This window comes from Bombus pascuorum, unplaced genomic scaffold (assembly GCF_905332965.1).
Source record: "Bombus pascuorum unplaced genomic scaffold, iyBomPasc1.1, whole genome shotgun sequence".
NCBI lineage: Eukaryota > Metazoa > Arthropoda > Insecta > Hymenoptera > Apidae > Bombus > Bombus pascuorum.
Window position 1 is genome coordinate 32,673 of NW_026869777.1, and position 18,889 is coordinate 51,561.

At 38.4% G+C, this 18,889-nt stretch overlaps 2 pseudogenes; one reads left to right on the forward strand and one right to left on the reverse strand.

The window, feature by feature from the left end:
- Positions 1-5,458: 5,458 nt before the first annotated feature.
- LOC132915986 (cap-specific mRNA (nucleoside-2'-O-)-methyltransferase 1-like) lies at positions 5,459-9,151 on the forward strand (annotated as a pseudogene).
- Positions 9,152-13,476: 4,325 nt separating this feature from the next.
- On the reverse strand, positions 13,477-13,595 carry LOC132915987 (5S ribosomal RNA; annotated as a pseudogene).
- Between the last annotated feature and the right edge of the window lie 5,294 nt (positions 13,596-18,889).

An 18,889-nucleotide genomic window follows, 5' to 3' on the forward strand; every position in this document is an offset into this window, starting at 1 on the left:
CGCGCACCGATGCCCCCGGACTCGGTGCTGACATGCTACGCAGCCGAGACGTTGCCACTGGTATGACGATCGCCCGTCTGGCGTAAATGGCGGTGTCCTGCGCGGACGCCGCGATCAAAGGCTTGGGGCTGGAGGTAACCCCCGAGAATTCCGGGACGATGTGGCTTTGCCGGAAGGCCCATTACTGGTCGCCTCCTGAAGTAGGCAAGCTCTTCGATAGAGTCATTGTCGCCCGTCCGGAGACTCACTTGTCAGAGCGAGTGCACGGTTGGCACGAAAGCCGGTACGGCTTTCTCTCGACGGCGGCTAAGACCCTTTTTAGTCCACCAATCTTCTTATTATCCAATTATAAGCAACATCTATTGCCCTCACTTACCTACGTACCTCCTCCTGTTGCGTGGCCTACATACCTTTCGATATACCTCCAATAGCAGCAGACATACGTTGAGTTGAATGGAACCAGTGTTCATGTTGAAGTGATCGTCACTTCTGAGAAAACTCAACATCTGGTCTTCGGTTTCTCAACCGCCTAAGGTCTTCGAAGGCGCATAGACAAAAGAGTGCGTTTAGGAAAGGCCATAAGCGGTACACGTCCGACCTTGGTTGAGGCAGTTACCTTTAGTCTCAGGGTAACGTTGCTAGAGAGAGGATCTGGATAGGCTTACATAGTACCACATATTTTGTAATTTACTATTCACAAAATATACACTTTCAATACCTTGCAGTTTGCTCACGCATTTATTTAATTCCATCCACTGAATAATCTTAACAGGTTATGGGCACAGGGCTGTAAATTGTAAGGTAGCAACGCGAAGTGAATAAAGTGTTAAAGAATTGTGCTTAGTAAAGTAAGTGATAGTGCTAAAATGGAATCAGCAAGTGCGAAGATCGAGATGTTACGTGGCGAAGAAAATTGGCTCCAGTGGCGTTTTATTATGCGTACACTTTTGGAGGAAGATGACGACCTGATCAACGTGTGTGAAGGGAATCTGTGTCATCCAGGTAACAGTACAGAAAAGGAAATCGCCCGTGAAAGATTTTTGAAGGCAGATCGGTTAGCGAGGAAATTAATTGTGACCTCGGTAGGAAGAAAACCGTTGGATCTTCTTTTATGCTGCACAACAGCACATGAAATGTGGAAAAAATTAAACGCAGTATATGATATGAAGTCGAATGAGAATCTAAATATGGTCCAGAAGCAGTTCTTCAATTTTAAATGGGAGGAATCTGAAAATGTGTCCCACAACTTGTCGAAGTTGGAACTAATAGCAGCGAAGATGAAAGCCCTTGGAAGTGAAATTGCCGAGAAAATGCTGATAACACGCATTTTATCGGCGTTACCGAGTAAATTTGATCACTTTCACAGTGCATGGGATTCAATGGAAGAAGAAAAGATGACCCTAGACAGGCTTAGTACCAGACTGATGACAGAAGAAAGCAGATGGAAGAAAGACGACCAGAAAACATCGGTGGCGCTGGTAACAAAAAGTAATAATTGTAAAAGGGAACAGCAGAAGCGATCAAATAAAATTGAATACGAGAAACAAGGACGAAGCTGTTTCAACTGTGGAAAAGTTGGACATCTAAAAAGAGATTGTTTTAGATGCTATATATGTAAAAGGAAAGGCCACATCAGCAAAAATTGTTTCAAGAATAATAAAGGAAACAACAGTAGAGACAACCAGGAACCCAGAAATCAAAATCGTGATGACAACGGAATTAGCCTATTAGGGAGCACCTCAACGATACATGCGGCAAACCACGATGTTTGGATAATCGACTCAGGAGCTACGGATCACATGACAGGACGAAAAGAATGGTTCAGCGTTTTCGAAAAATTCGATAACACGGTGAAGATAGAGATCGGCGATGGTACATTCATGGAAGCATGCGGCAGAGGAAAAATCAAAGTAGAGACTTTTGTGGATGGCAAAGGGGTAGCATGTACAATGAACGATGTACTATATGTACCAGGTATGAAAAGAAATCTGTTTTCCATTAGATCTGTCGCAAGGAGGGGTATAGACTTCTGTATTTTAAAGGATGGGGAAAAATGTGTATTTCTACAAAACAAGAAGGTAATAGCAAGAGGTTCGGTTATCGGAAATTTATATAAGGTCGATATGCGAGTTATAGTACCGTCAGTTTGCAATCTTAGCAATAGAGCGGAATCAAACGCGGATACGTTGCAATTATGGCACGAACGGCTATGTCATCAAAACATCAGACACGTTAAGGATTTCTTAAAGAATTTAAAGATAAAAGTTGTTGAGGATAGTAGCTTTTTCTGTGAAGGTTGCGCATACGGGAAACATCATAGATCGAGTTTTCACGAGAAAATCAAGCGTGCGACTAAACCTCGCGAAATTATCTATACGGATGTATGTGGACCTATGGAAGTCGAGTCATTAGGAAAGAAACTGTATTTTTTGATATTTAAGGACGATTTTTCGAAATTCACGAAGATTTACTTCTTACGACATAAGTCAGAAGTAATCGAAAAGATAAAAACTTTTTGTTTAGAAGTCGAAAACCAATTCAATAGTAAGATCAAAGAAATTCATAGTGATGGAGGGAAAGAATTCAAAAATAAAGAGGTTAAAGAATTTTTAAGAAGTCAGGGAATTAGGCACACGGTTAACGTCCCATACACTCCTGAACAGAATGGCGTTGCAGAAAGAGAAAATAGAACAATAGTAGAGGCAGGCCGGTCAATGCTACATTCGAAACCAATTCTACCGTTGTTTTTATGGGCCGAAGCCATGAACACAGCAGTGCATGTCATAAATAAGACAGGGCCAACAGGACAAGACAATAAAACACCATATGAACTATGGTACGGGAAATCCCCAGATGTAGAAAAGTTTAGAGTTTTCGGTACTGAATGCTTTGCACACATACCTGCGGAAAAGAGAAGTAAACTTGACAAAAAGGCTAACAAAGGATATTTGGTAGGCTATTTAGATGACGGACGAGGGTATAGAATATACGTGCCGACCGTAAGAAATGTAATATTAAGCCGTGACGTAATATTTAAGCCCGAACTAGAAACAGCAAAATTCGTTAGTATAAATTTACCGAAAATTGTCGAGCGCGAAGATGTGTGTACGCAGAACGATAGAGCATGTACGTATGAAAGCGCAGTGAGTGAACATGAAAAACAACCTCATGTAACCAACGAGAATGTGAGACAATTGAGAGATAGAGACAAAATAAAACGAACCGATTTTTATGGTAGTCCAGTAACGTACGTAGCGGAAAAATTACCGGTGGATTTTAACGAAGCGATGAGATCCGAAAAGAAAGAATTATGGAAAGCGGCTATGAATGATGAAATGAAATCGCACCATGAAAATAAGACGTGGATTCTTGTAGAAAAACCAAAAGATCAAAAGATACTTAGCAATAGGTGGGTTTTAACGATAAAGCAAAATCCGGACAATTCGGAACGATATAAAGCGCGACTTGTGATTAAAGGGTGTTCACAGAAAGAAGGCATAGACTATAAGGAAACCTATAGTCCTATTGCTCGGTTTGACACAATTAGATTAATGCTTAGTATGGCTGCCAAAAATAATTTACACCTTGGACAGTTTGACATTAAAACCGCATTTTTATATGGAAGTCTGAAAGAAGACATTTATATGAAACAACCTAAAGGTTTTGATGATGGTACAAATCGCGTTTGTAAATTGCTAAAATTAGAGAAATTTAATATGAATGAGGCAAACAGTGTTTCTACACCTATTGAGACTAATTGGAATGAAAGTAACATAGGCAATAATGATTGTAACGCACCATACAGAGAAGCTGTAGGAAACTTAATGTTTCTACAAACCGTAAGTAGGCCAGACATTAGCTTTGCAATAAATATAGCGTCGAGACATTTAGAAAATCCAAATAAGCAACAGTGGAAATTAGTCAAACGAATTTTACGCTACATAAAAGGGACCGCGGACATGGGACTCTTATATACAAAAGCAGGTAGTCTCGAAACCTTCAGCGATGCTGACTATGCAGGCGACAAAGACACAAGAAAGTCGACATCAGGCGTTGTATGTAAGTATGCGAATGCGGCCATTACATGGCAATGTAAGCGACAACAATGTATAGCTTTATCTACGACAGAAGCTGAGTATGTCAGTGCAGCCTCAGGAGCGAAAGAAATTATGTGGCTGAAGAAAATATTTCTTGAATGTAAAATAGATATCCTCAAGTATACGCTATATGTAGACAATACTAGTGCCGCGAAATTAATTAAGAATCCGGAATTCCATCAAAGAAGTAATCATATTGATGTAAGATATCATTTCTTGCGAGATTTATACAATAGAGGCGAAATTGATGTAACGTATGTAATAAGCGAAGAACAACTGGCAGATATATGTACAAAGGCGTTGCCAAAACCAAGATTTGACTATTTGAGACAGAAATTAGGTTTGAAAAATAAAAGAGATATTAAGAGGTAATTTTTGTAAAGATGTAGAGTTTTTAGGGAGGGTATCGAAGTGGTTATTACATGTAAAAAAAAAAAAAAAAAAAAGGGAAAAACTCTACATGATCTGTTAAGTCTTCTTGTAGTATTTTGAGTAATAAATTAATTTGAATAATAAAGAGAAAGGTATTGACGAAATTAAGCTTCGAATATTTACAAAGAGATAATTGTATAGACCGATGTAGAGTTTTAGGGAGGGTGTTGAAGTGATCGTCACTTCTGAGAAAACTCTACATCTGGTCTTCGGTTTCTCAACCGCCTAAGGTCTTCGAAGGCGCATAGACAAAAGAGTGCGTTTAGGAAAGGCCATAAGCGGTACACGTCCGACCTTGGTTGAGGCAGTTACCTTTAGTCTCAGGGTAACGTTGCTAGAGAGAGGATCTGGATAGGCTTACATAGTACCACATATTTTGTAATTTACTATTCAGAAAATATACACTTTCAATACCTTGCAGTTTGCTCACGCATTTATTTAATTCCATCCACTGAATAATCTTAACAGTTCATATTGTATAAACCGACAGATGTGCGCTGTAGGCTGCGCAAATAGGGAGAATATCGCGCATCGAGGTTTCGCTTTATATCAAATAGCAAGGTAGATACTTCCTTTTAATATTTCCACAAGATTATGCAAAATAAATCCGGTTAAAATTGGTGCGGCACTCGACAGTAACCTTACCTACGGTTTCTGTCCCGTGGTTGGCTACACAAAGATCCTATTCTTCGGACAAGATGTTTGCCAGATGTCGATACATCGTCACGGAATATTTTCAGCTAGTGGAAGGACCTGTGCCGCGTTTACGGACGGCTGTTCTTGTTTCCCTGTTTCCAAATGCACGGGGATCGGCATTTTTGCCCGCAATCCCGAAATGTTTGACGGTAATAGCACTGGCCGGAGTTGTACGTTCTCTCTCACGACCTCGAGCTACTTCTACCTCTCGATCGCCATCGCCGACGTGGGCGATGATTAACACTCACGGCACTCACCTGAGCCCCCATTTGTCTGGATTTGAGTCGTCGACGGCGGCCAGGATGCGTCTGATGAGGACAGAGAGTCCATTCCTCCACAACGAGAGGACGAAATTATCTGACGTGGAGGGGCCAGCCAGTTCTCTTAAGTGCTGATAGAATTGAGGCAGCTTCATATCGCCCATCTCTACGCTTTCAACCAACTTCTATACCCTATTGCTATCGGAGTCCGTAAGAACGCGGATGATTCCGGCATTTAGTTTCGCGTACAGCCCGGTGGCAGGAGGGTCCGTCGTGTCGCCCCCAATTTGCTTGAGGAGTTGATCGCCGAGACATTTAGCGAAGGTCGCGAATATTAGCTTGTCGTACGTGATATAGCAGCATATATCGATTTGCGTCTCTGATAAGGCGAACCGTACGGTAATGTTCGCGGGTTGCAACGGAGGCGAAGTCATCGAAACACTATGCGTGCCTTTTATACCGTCGTTAGCGTTTGTCATGCTTCGTTTCAGATCACGTCGGAGTCACCAATATGGCGGACTGTGTGACGATCAATATCATAAAATAACAAGACCGATTTCTGCTGTAACCAGTCAAATATATTTGGACTAAATTAAATATATATAAGTATATAAATACCGTAACGGGAATTTACGACTCTCGCTGAAGCGCTATGTCGCGATATCGTCTCTACGCGATTGATTCTATGACACAGTTGATTTCGTTTAAATAAAAGTTATGTTTTCGCCGGAGTATGGACAGAAAGAACACACGTCATACACGAATCATTTATAAACAACTTAAGGAATATGGGCGAAATGATTTGAAATAGTATTTCTGCGTTCAGATTGCCTTATATTCACATTGCTATTACAATATAAATGTCATAGTACAAACCAGGACGATAAATAAATGGCTTATATCGTTAGAAAAGATTATTGCTATTATGAATTAAATGAGAAACTTCCAATAATTCTCAGCTACGAAATTTACATGTGTTATTCTATCATAAATTGTACATCTCTGTCAGATGGATATTATAAGAACGACAAGTTTTCCACTGAAACGTTAAAATTTCTACAAAGTATTTGAAACGTGGGCGTCATTGTGTGGGGACGCCTTTGCGTGTTGCCGTCAACCGGATGTAGGGTTATTACCGCATCGGCGGCACTGGTCGCCATCTTTACCTTTCTCAAATTCCGTTCGTCAGAAAATTAATGTAATTTACATGTTAATATAAACTGTATTATAAATTATAATAAATTGTTGTACATTATATATATATTGTTGACGTACATAAATTCTACATTTGGGGAAGAACGAATTCAAGTATTATCCTGTGCTGTCGGGTTAATATAGATGACGGGGCAGTAAAAAAATAAAGAAGGCTACGGTCTTGGAAAAGATAAACAAGGCCGTTCAGAGCCAGTTCAAGCACCTAAACAGCATGGTCGTAGACAGCAACCTGTTTCTGGACATGAAGCTTCAGGTCATAAATGGAATCCTGAAGAGGAAGTAATAATGTGTGTGGAAGTCATGAAATGAGTAAGGAATCCAAATTCCAATACGCCTACGTTGGAAGAAATGCAGGACTGGTTACATCAGGGACCTAAAAAGTTGATCATAGATGATGAAATTGATTTCCGTTGTGAAGATAGAGTGCAAAATATTATCAATGCAAAAACAGTACTCGGTCATTTGGATAACGTTGAAGTGCGTCGAGCAAGGACACGTTGTAATTCTTATGAATCAATTCGTGGTGCATTATTCTTAAGTCGTGCTGCTGTTAAAATGGCGAATATATATAGGGCATGTAACTTTATGTTTATTAAACCAGAAGGTTTGGGGGAGAATGAGCTGCTATAGTTTGCAGATGTTTGTGCTGGACCAGGTGGTTTTAGTGAATATGTTCTATGGCGAAAGAAACGACGTGCTAAAGGATTTGGTCTTACTTTAAAGAATGAAAATGATTTCAAATTAGCAGATTTTAATGCGGGTCCTTGTGAAACATTTCATCCATAATATGGACTAAAAGAAAATGGTGATGTTTTTGACCCAGATAATCAAGAGGCATTTACGAATCTTATAAAGCAGCATACCCATGGCAAAGGAGTACATTTTATGATGTCTGATGGGGGATTTTCTGTAGAAGGACAAGATAATGTACAAGAAATTCTTTCAAAACAACTGTATCTTTGTCAATGTGTAATAGCATTGATGATTGTAAGAGGGTGGTTATTTTGTGACAAAATTATTTGACCATCTTACACCCTTTAGTGCTGGTTTAGTTAATTTAATGTATCGCTGCTTTGAAGAAGTTTGTATTTTTACACCAAACTCTTCTGGTCCAGCAAGTTCAGAACGTTACTTAATATGTTAGACGAAACGAAGTGGGACACAAGATGTTGTGGAATATCTGAAGCATGTTAATCGTCTGCTTTTAAAAGGTGGTGGAAATGACAACGTTTTACAATTAGTATCATATAATGAATTAAAAAGCGAGAAACAATTTGTTCAATATCTACGTGCTTCTAACAAAGATTTGAGCAGAAAACAGATAACAGGCTGCATTTTGCGAGGATAATACTCTTGTTGAGACAAAACAAGCTGATGTGCGCAAACAATGTCAGGAGTATTGGAAACTTCCTGATGAAACTAGAACAACCCCAAGACACATGAAACCAAAAGATAAATAGAATACTCTTTTGAAAGATACTTCATTCCTTACCATTAGTCAAGCACAATTGATGGAATTCAACATTCAAAATGCATTATTGTTCACCAAATGACTGGTTTTGTATTCCATGTTGTACAAAGCCAAGGCCCCATGATGACAAGAATAACGCTACATTTTATATGGGCATGGGAAGGAATAACGTATATAGATATATAAAGAATTCTTGGGTTCGAGACGATGACATTGGCATAAAATTACCACCAAATACACATGTATACGCAGAAGTTGTATATGGTATGACTAAGGAGTTTATACATCAGCAAAAAGTACCTGCATTGCATATTATAGATGCATCCTATTTAGGAGGAGGAGGTGACAATAGTACAAAATATTCGAGGAGCAGGTAAGCAAGTGAATCTTATTGAATTCAATAATAAACGTATAGATTTCCAGAAATGAAATGTCTTTTGAAGGGGTACTTTTATGTAATACTAACGTGTGACTTTTTTTTAAAGGAACGAGGATACGAAGTTGTTCTGCGAAGCTTTGTGGGAACCAGAAGGAAACAATTGTACTCGAATACGTGCCAAAGAATTATTTCCAGTTGGTTCATATATATATATGAGAACTTGCGAGCAACACAGCGTAAAATGAAAAATAATTGCGATGCCTTAGTATAAGAAATTCCAGAAAAGGCTCTAGATGTTAATGGTTATAACAAGGACAAATTATATTTCATACCACAAAGTGTAATATTTCTAAGAAGCACGGTAAATCCTTGGAATCGGTATGCCAGTAAACCACATTCAATTACGTATGTATTTAATTGCAAAATAAACGGGAAGATGTTCGACCTTCATAGTCCATGTTCAGCAGAAGCAAGTTTCATTGCATCTTTTAAAAGTCGCCTTATTTTTCTTTGGCCTAATGATCCCTCACTTACTATAAACAGATTTGCAAAATTTATTGAAGACAATTGTCCTGTGCACATTGCACGCTTAAAATATTAAAACTACAGAATAATGTACATATATTGATACGTGACTTGAGCCGCATAGAAGTCAAACAGATTAATTCCGTTCGGTTTACTGTTGTTTCAAATATGAAATACTTATGATATATTTTAGTATTTAGTATTATATTTCTATATAAGTACAGGTAATATCGGAAGATGGAATTAATAAGTTTGTCTTCCGAGTGTATAAACTACTTGGTATAAAATATACATTTGCAAATGATATGCGGTATTGTATGAATATAGAAATTAATGATGACATTAAACTATACTATATGATTGTATAATTTATATTATAATTACATACTAAATATTTCGTCGATAGAATTTGTCTTTAGTTAGAATGATTAGATTCCTATTTGTGGCAGTTGCTCCCATTATAGAATAAGTTTCAGTACTTAAGGCTACAAACCATTACCTCTTAAATTCAATACTTGATTCAGGGCTTCTATAATGAAATATATATCTCGCGCATACGTACTTGTGAACTATCCAAGATATAGAATGAGTCGAAGTTCTGTGGGAAAGTAATTTATAGTTATAGTGGGTTTGGTAACGTTATTACATATTTGAATAACGTTCACGCCATCACAAAATCGAGTATGACGCTCCGTCAGTCTATAAACATGCGGGGAGATGCAGGACGACGAGGATAGCCTCCCGTGACGTAGCGCCTGGTACGGACGGTATCTCCGGACGGGTATGAGCGGAGAGGACGCGGATAATTGCCCCCAAGCTACAACACTTATTTCACGGTGTCAGTGGGAGGGAGCCTCTCGTCGGATAAAGCGCATGGTGAGGCTGGTACAGCTTCTGAAGGGCGGCACGACCGACGTTCTCGTCGTCCTCGTATCGCCCGATGCTCTTATGTAATGAAGTGGGCAAGCTCTTCGAAGGAAACTTTGCCGCCCGTCCTGAAACCCACTTGTCAGAGCGAGTGCACCGTTAACACGAAAGACGGTACGGCTTTCTCACGAAGGCGGCCAAGACCCTTTCTAGTCCACAGATAGAGTGTAACGCGGTACACGACTGAGCGTCAATGTGAGTTACATTGTCGATATTTCTGTAGAAAACTGCCGCGGCTGAAACAAATTGCCGTCTCAATGGCACCATTTTATTTCAAGCTTTGCGCTACAGTTCTGAATCATTTTCGTAGGACAAGGCAGTTTCGTGTTCTCGCAAAATCAAACTGTCGAATTAAGGTACATACTATCAATTACAGTCTAATACATTTTAGCGGTTCAACATCGATAGGACGATTTCGCATCGAAATTTTCGGAGGACCACGTAACCTTCCAATGATGACCGTCGTACGAGCAGTGGATAAGCCTACTTCGTGTCGTAGGTTCCTCGCACCTCGTACTCTACTCCTTGATTGTTGTTCGGCAGCTTTAGCGGCTGTGGTTCCGAGGAACCCCATCCTGAACCCCTTTCTCGTACGCCGAATGTGATTTCTTGCTGTCCGCCGAAGACACTTGTCGGATCTGCATATGTTCAACCATTTGCGCGAGACAAGCGCGGCGCTCTGCAGGGAGGAGGGATCCAATTTTCGAAGTAACAAGTGCGAAACCTCCAGTGGTAGTTCGGAAATGATATCTACCTTGCTTGGCATCAGTAAACCACCTCTAAATCATTCTAATCAACGTACCACGTAAACACGAATCCAACGCGTTCCAGGAATAGAATCAACTGCCTGTAGTTGTTTAACTGTACACGACGAGTAAAATTATTTCGGGTACTCCTGTAGTACAGAACAGACACCGAAACGACAATATTTCAACACAAAAATATTTAAAACAATAGTTATGAAAGCATGATACTTAATACCGCACTTGACATCACGTATAAGTAAAAGTAAATTTCTTCGAACAAATTTCAAGTTAAATCTTTAGGTTGTGTAATTATATCAAACTTGTTCAATTAACAATGAGCTATTTCCATCATGTTTTGACAACCGACTCATCGATGATGCAATTCCTTGGAATTGAAAAAGGAATGTGCATAATTTTGTCCTCCATCAACACTCAAAATATTATCTACATGCTATACTTAGGGATTCAATTTTAAAATACGTTGCTTCATTTTCCATCTCTGCTTTCCTACAATCAGTATGTGAAAGATTTTTCACAGTATCCATCCATCCGCAATTTGTATAAATAGTATTTCAGTCTCTCGCGTCACTTGAACTGTAATATACACCTGTCTTTTATTTTCATTACTCCTCTGCATACCATTTGTGAGGAACAATACATTTTATTTGTTAATCCAATAACATGTAAAGTTCTTCATTTGTTCTAAGATCAATCTATGAATTAGTGAAGAGAATATTGCAATCTGTAAAAATAAGTATCTAGTAATATTACTTCCGAACCAACATATTTATTGCAATGCTTGTCAAATTTCAAAGTAATTTCCTATCCATATGAAACATATTTCATATATGTGTATGTCTATTACTTTGATTAGTTGTTCTACTTGTAACAATTCGCCATTCTGGATCATCTAGATTCAACAAAGACGCATTCAATTTACTCCATACCTCATAAAGCTCCTATTATCATAATTACATGGGAAGATAGAGAGCTGTGACAGTATCCAGCTCTCAACTTTGAACAAGGCATATTGACAAGCCAGAGTAACTCACATACAACTTGGTGGTACAAGCGTTGAAAAAACTTTTCTGGACCTGAGAAAACACATGTGCACAGGTAACGAACAAAAGAGATTAGAGCTCACCAAATAAAACTTGCTATAATTTGCTGTAGCTTGTCACAATAAGCCTATGTGTATCGCGCGTCAGACGATTTTGGAATTAGTTGATGCTTGGATGTTCAAGATACGGAAACACGGAGTGATGAGACGTTTATGTACAAAGTGATTATGGTGCGACTCATCGTCAGTCAGAAAACTTCATGCACGATTTGCTAAAAACAAACAATTTTCCCCTTTGTTTATCCCCTACCAATCGTCTGTCGTCACTCCTTATCTCATACACAGACAGGCGAAATAATGTCGCCGATGACGGCCAACAGCCTGGACACATGTGCGGATCTCTTGCCTGCGACAGAATTTTGTTATGTGTAGTATGCTGGACTGAAAAGGACTAATATGGCGAATTAGAAGATCGCAGGAAAATTGTAGACATTTTCCAAATTTTATCAATTCCTTTTTATTTATTCAAAAGTCTACAAAACTGTTAATTAACATTAAGGAAATATATACAAAATCTCGACGTTCAGAATAATGGAGAGAATATTCGAAACGGTACTATTAAATCTATAAGTTACCATGCAATACAAATTTTCTTTAAACGCTAAGACATACAAAATACGTAATGTTTTGTGTAAATTGCCATACTTTTGAAAATAAAAAATATCGAATCAAACATTCTTCAAATATATTTCGAACGCTCATTAATACTACAAAATTATATTACTACAAAATTATATTACTACAAAATTATATTACTACAAAATTATATTACTACAAAATTATATTACTACAAAATTATATTACTACAAAATTATATTACTACAAAATTATATTACTACAAAATTATATTACTACAAAATTATATTACTACAAAATTATACTTCTACAAAATTATATTACTACAAAATTATATTACTACAAAATTATATTACTACAAAATTGTATTACCACAAAAAATTGTAAAGGTCCCGAATGCATCGGTCACGATACAGTTACAAACCAAACCAATGAAAGGTGCAGAGACTAGAGAACATGGGGTCCCCAATCGTGTAGTACGCTTCAGCATCGTTGACAACACCAACTCCCTCCCTCCGTCTGTCCAAATGTCATCTCAAACGGTGAAGCTGTAAATTAAAAAAATCCTTATATACATCAGAATAGTAATGCGATTTCTATTCCTGCAGCACCGACGTGATACACGGTGCTCCATAATCGCTCCAGATTGCATATAGTTGTTGTTGAAATCTCTATGCATTTGGTGGATAAAACGTTGCGAGAAATTATCCTCTTGTAAAAGTAGTCACATAAGCTTCCAGGTCTTCATAACCTTTTTTTTTTTTGCATGAGGAGGGGAAAATGCTGTTACGCATGCCCAGTGACCCGAATCACTGGGTTATGTGGGACTCGCGCGGATGTTGTTGCCATACCCACTAAAAAAACCACTCCTCCTTCTTCCTCTGCTTTGAGGGCAGACAACCCCGGTAATACCAGGCGGCAGTCATCAGGGTTGTTCCTTTCATGCCCCGCTGTATCTTCCTCTTCGGGCAGTTACTGCTCGCGTCATCTTCTTAGACAGTTCAAATACTGGGCTGATCTCCTTCTGAAAAAAACCAACACCACGCGGAGTTCCCAAGCGGTCACCGATCTTAGTACTATCCGTGCCCGGCGTTGCTTAACTTTCGTGATCGGACGGGAACGAGTGCACTCAACGCGTCTTGGGCGTCGGCCGGTCTTCATAACCTGAAGGTTTGCATTTTTCCCACTACTTCAGCGTCGTACTGGTACTTTTACTTCTGATAGCTTAGACATGAAATCGTCTAAACTTCTCAATTCAGGACACAAATCAGGCTCTTTCCAGGGATTGCTCTGCTGAGACGTGCCTTCATCATCGCAGCGTTCGTAATTTATACAATTTTCCTTCTTCAATAATTTTTCTTTAAGTTTCTGCAATTTTAAAGCTTTAGATGATTGCTTGATGCGTAATTCATTTTCAGCTTTGAAGAGAGCACACGTCAGCATTGCTTCAATCCGTAAATCGCGTCTGCGATTTCGGCAATACCTTGATTTTTTACTGCGGATTCTTCTGATCCAAGATGCTAATCGTTTAGTACTACTTGGCTTGGCGTCAATATCACAAACTCTCTTCTTAGACTTTGCCATGACGACGGCTTCGTAATTTTCTTAATTTGCAGGAATGCAAATGTCCTCTTTTTCGAGGTTAACACAGTGTCGATGTTACGATATTCACGTTTTCTTATTGTTTCCTAAACTATTTCACCTAATTAATGAATAAATTATAATAATAAGTACACTAACCTGTATATGGCTCGTGATTGTTGTAGAACAAGATAGAACAGGTTCACACAACACACAAAATGTTTGAAACTGTCGAGCAAAATAAGATCCTCTCCGCTTGCAGACGACTCGACAAATGCCTACGTTGCGCGTCTGATGGTGGCTTTATATACCCTCAAGCTTGTCGTTACGTACTGGTCTTATGCGCGAACGATAGAAAGTAATTCCATATAGAATCTTACATTATTATGATTTTTGAAAAATACTACAATCCAATTAATTTTTAAAAATATTTGCGACAATTTTAATGCAAAATCTTATATACTTTGTACATTATATTAAAATTCCTCATTTACAGGAAATAATCAATAGCGTATGAAGATGTTCTGCGGTTAATTTCTAACCAATCACGTGCGCCATTTTGCAGGCGTCATTTCCGGTGTAGATATCTTCCAACCTAACCTCAAATTTCTTCACATATTATTTAGAACGTATATTAATGTTGATGTACTAGAAATATTATTGTTAAATATTATAGCCAATATTACAGTTAAATGATTAACGGTAATAAAGTACCATTTTTTCACAATAAAAAAAGCATTTTTTTTAATGATTCCAAAATATTTGGATCGATATTTTACTACACGATCAATTCAGTTAACCCGATCCTGACATTTTTATTAATGTAATAACTTTACAAGCAAAAAAAAGGTAAAAAAAAACTATTTTAAACGTAAGATCTAAAATTCTGATATGCGATAAAATATAATATTTTTAATGCGAATAAACTTTTTTATAAAATTTTTAATTTCTTGTTTTTTTTATAAAATCAAATCTATAAGTAGTAACTGGAATTTTTTGTTTGAAACCTATTCATCTTGAATTAATAACAAATCTTTGCTGCAACCACTATTAATGGCTTTAACTTTATCAGTGTTTAACAAATTTCTTATCTGTAACGATAATAGAAAACTGTATCTACATTCTATTAAATTTTTACACTTTACGTCATGAGAAGTTCACGCAACTTTCTTTCAAATGAAGTATATGGTAAAATTAATCCCCTTTCTTCTGTGTATATAGTCTGCATAATTTTATCCTCAAATTTGGAATAATTTAAAGTAAATAAAAGTTGTATGTAAAAATACGCATAAAAACGATTTTGTACGTATATTCGAATAGTTCCTTATAATATATTAATGATACATATATTGTGGGATAACCATAGTTCGGTGAAACGAAAATTGTTTTTTTCACGTTTATAAACATAAAATGCACTATCTATCGATAATTAAGTATCATTTTAAAATTAATTAGTGTTGAAGTGATCGTCACTTCTGAGAAAACTCTACATCTGGTCTTCGGTTTCTCAACCGCCTAAGGTCTTCGAAAGCGCATATACAAAGGAATGCGTCGAGGAAAGACCATAAGCGGTACACGTCCGACGTTGGTTTAGGCAGTTGTTTCAGTCTCAGGGTAACGTTGCTAGTGTCACGTAAAATTATGCAAAAGAACAACAAAAAAGAATAAAAAAAAGAAACTTTATTTTTCTTCTAACACTTGGTTTTACAATCTACTTCCGAGCTCTAAGCGTGACCTTTTAAGACTGAAGCTCTTATGATTTTTTACTTTCGATCGGATCCGATCGCTTTCTTTTGTTATCCCTCAACATCCCCACCGTCCACGCATTTGCCAGGCGTCCGCGGCCGTTGCCACGCGCTCTTTCTTCTAGAGCCTTCGGTGGAAGGACCGTTGGGATGTTGATGGTTCATTAGGCACTTCAGCGATATACATTGTCGCCGAGTGCCGCCACATCTTTATCTCCGATTTTAAAGTGAGCCGGTCGTGACATACCCCCCTGGTTAGATTGATCTTGGTCCTCTAAGATCTTAGTAGAATGGAATTATTTAAATGTAGATCGAAGGATATGTTTACCCCCCCCTTTTTTTTAGGGATCATTATGAATTGGTTTTCTGCATGTAATGGTACAAAAGTTATTTCGTTAATCTTAAATATAGCAATTTTACAATATTTGTTAGTGTTCGGGAAGCTAACAATTTCAGAGGCGTAATCATGTTGTAGTTTTCGATCGTGAATTGGTTGGGTTTGTTTACAAAGCGTAATTCCTATCCCGTGAATTCAAGGCATCTAATTAAGGGTATTATTACTAGTGCTAGGGTCAGCATTATCCTGAAAAAAGTACGCTTTCGGTCGGTTACCATGTATCTTTTTCTTAGCATTGTCGATAGAAATAATGTAATAAGGAGTTTTCACATCGTTAATCCTGTAAGGTCCTAACCATTCAATGTGCAACTTATCTCTTTTATGGTCGTTGTGAATTAAAACAAAGTCTCCTTTTCTAAACACGGTCTGAGTTTTAACAATCTTTCTTTCTTGGTCTCGCTTGTATCGTTGCTTATTCTGAATAAGCGTTTTGTGAGCTGTTTCCCAATATTTATTCAGTTGTTTTTGCCAAAGTGAGTACATATCATCATAGGTAAGTGTGGGGAATTTGGATATTGCGGAAGGTAAGTTAGCTTTTCGCCCAAAGGTCAATTCAAAGGGAGAGAATCCTGTTCCTTCATGTTTCGCGGTGTTGTACCCTAAACAAATGAAATTAAGTACTTCGTCCCATTCTTTGTCATTGTCGTGTAATGCAGTACGAATTAAATCTTTAACTGAGGCATGCGTTCTTTCGAGAGATCCGTTACTCTGTGGGTGAAATGAAGTTGTTTTGATGTGTTTGATTTTAAAAGCTTCTTCAAATTTCGTCATTAAATCGCTAACAAAATTTTGTCCCTGGTCTGTTAGGATCGTTTTTGGTGCCGAAAATATGTAAATATAGTGTTCAATGAGCGCATTAATTATGGATTCAGTTCGTTGCGTTTTAAGGGGAACTAGTATCAGATATTTCGATCGACGGAGCACGTCGATACAGATGTGACTCGAGTCGGGCAGCCACAATCCTCTCCAACAGCTTGCCAGCCTGATCCAGCAGGCACACAGGCCAGAATGCGGAAGGCGAGTATGTATTTAATTGCAAAATAAACGGGAAGATGTTCGACCTTCATAGTCCATGTTCAGCAGAAGCAAGTTTCATTGCATCTTTTAAAAGTCGCCTTATTTTTCTTTGGCCTAATGATCCCTCACTTACTATAAACAGATTTGCAAAATTTATTGAAGACAATTGTCCTGTGCACAATGCACGCTTAAAATATTAAAACTACAGAATAATGTACATATATTGATACGTGACTTGAGCCGCATAGAAGTCAAACAGATTAATTCCGTTCGGTTTACTGTTGTTTCAAATATGAAATACTTATGATATATTTTAGTATTTAGTATTATATTTCTATATAAGTACAGGTAATATCGGAAGATGGAATTAATAAGTTTGTCTTCCGAGTGTATAAACTACTTGGTATAAAATATACATTTGCAAATGATATGCGGTATTGTATGAATATAGAAATTAATGATGACATTAAACTATACTATATGATTGTATAATTTATATTATAATTACATACTAAATATTTCGTCGATAGAATTTGTCTTTAGTTAGAATGATTAGATTCCTATTTGTGGCAGTTGCTCCCATTATAGAATAAGTTTCAGTACTTAAGGCTACAAACCATTACCTCTTAAATTCAATACTTGATTCAGGGCTTCTATAATGAAATATATATCTCGCGCATACGTACTTGTGAACTATCCAAGATATAGAATGAGTCGAAGTTCTGTGGGAAAGTAATTTATAGTTATAGTGGGTTTGGTAACGTTATTACATATTTGAATAACGTTCACGCCATCACAAAATCGAGTATGACGCTCCGTCAGTCTATAAACATGCGGGGAGATGCAGGACGACGAGGATAGCCTCCCGTGACGTAGCGCCTGGTACGGACGGTATCTCCGGACGGGTATGAGCGGAGAGGACGCGGATAATTGCCCCCAAGCTACGACACTTATTTCACGGTGTCAGTGGGAGGGAGCCTCTCGTCGGATAAAGCGCATGGTGAGGCTGGTACAGCTTCTGAAGGGCGGCACGACCGACGTTCTCGTCGTCCTCGTATCGCCCGATGCTCTTATGTAATGAAGTGGGCAAGCTCTTCGAAGGAAACTTCGCCGCCCGTCCTGAAACCCACTTGTCAGAGCGAGTGCACCGTTAACACGAAAGACGGTACGGCTTTCTCACGAAGGCGGCCAAGACCCTTTCTAGTCCACAGATAGAGTGTAACGCGGTACACGACTGAGCGTCAATGTGAGTTACATTGTCGATATTTCTGTAGAAAACTGCCGCGGCTGAAACAAATTGCCGTCTCAATGGCACCATTTTATTTCAAGCTTTGCGCTACAGTTCTGAATCATTTTCGTAGGACAAGGCAGTTTCGTGTTCTCGCAAAATCAAACTGTCGAATTAAGGTACATACTATCAATTACAGTCTAATACATTTTAGCGGTTCAACATCGATAGGACGATTTCGCATCGAAATTTTCGGAGGACCACGTAACCTTCCAATGATGACCGTCGTACGAGCAGTGGATAAGCCTACTTCGTGTCGTAGGTTCCTCGCACCTCGTACTCTACTCCTTGATTGTTGTTCGGCAGCTTTAGCGGCTGTGGTTCCGAGGAACCCCATCCTGAACCCCTTTCTCGTACGCCGAATGTGATTTCTTGCTGTCCGCCGAAGACACTTGTCGGATCTGCATATGTTCAACC